The sequence below is a fragment of the Carlito syrichta genome, unplaced genomic scaffold, assembly GCF_000164805.1.
Source record: "Carlito syrichta isolate Samal-C Ts95f unplaced genomic scaffold, Tarsius_syrichta-2.0.1 Scaffold306782, whole genome shotgun sequence".
NCBI lineage: Eukaryota > Metazoa > Chordata > Mammalia > Primates > Tarsiidae > Carlito > Carlito syrichta.
In genome coordinates this window covers 185,921-186,706 of record NW_007250878.1, presented here as the reverse complement: position 1 = coordinate 186,706, position 786 = coordinate 185,921, and the positions used below count along the sequence as shown (strand labels likewise).

Sequence of the window (786 nt, the reverse complement as noted above, 5' to 3'; positions counted from 1 at the left end):
CAGGCTGGAGTGCAGTGGCATGCACATGGCTACCGCACCTAGACTTGCTGGACTCAGGCGATCTCCTGCTCAGTCTCCAAGTAGCTGGAACTAAAGGCGTGTGCCACCATGCCCAGATAATTTTTTGACTTATTGTAGAGACAAGCTCTCGCCATATTGTCAGGCTGGTCTTGAACCCGGGGGCTCAGGCAATCCTCTCACCTCTGCCTCCCAAAGTGCTGGGATTGCAGGCATGAGTCCTGTGCTCAGCTGGAAATGGTCTTTTAATAGCAGGCACACACTCACAGTGATAAGAAATGGCAGTCGACAAAAAAGCAAGGGCCAAAGTGATTTTGTTATAGACAGCTAAAGAGGTCAATTATATGCACGGTAAAACTTCAATGCTGCGAAAAAATAAACTGTGACCGAATTAAAGAAGACGGTGACGTGGAGGGAAGGAAAAAGTAAGGAGGGGGGAAAAACCGCACAAATGAAGAAAAACCAAAAGAAGAATATAGGTCTTACACAGACCCCTGGGAGATCAGACAATGAGAAAACAGATTCTGGAACACAGACAATGAAGAGTCCCCAGAATGACTGGCTACATGCAACAAACCCAGACATCAAGACATTAATGGAGAGAATTAAAAAAATTGAGGAGAGACAAGAGGAAAACAGGAAGGAGTTGTTGTCAGAAATGACAGCAGTAAAGAATACTGTGATGGAAATGAACAACAGACTAATAAGCATGGAAAGCAGAATCAGCCAAGCCGAAGAAAGAATCTCAGAGCTTGAAGACCAAAACAC

The 786-nt window shown here is 44.9% G+C and overlaps 1 protein-coding gene across 7 annotated transcripts in view; it reads right to left on the bottom strand.

The window, feature by feature from the left end:
• TOR1AIP1 (torsin 1A interacting protein 1) overlaps window positions 1–786 on the bottom strand; it is a 39,020-nt gene that overhangs the window by 10,233 nt on the left and 28,001 nt on the right. The gene's annotated exons all lie outside the window — the stretch shown is intronic.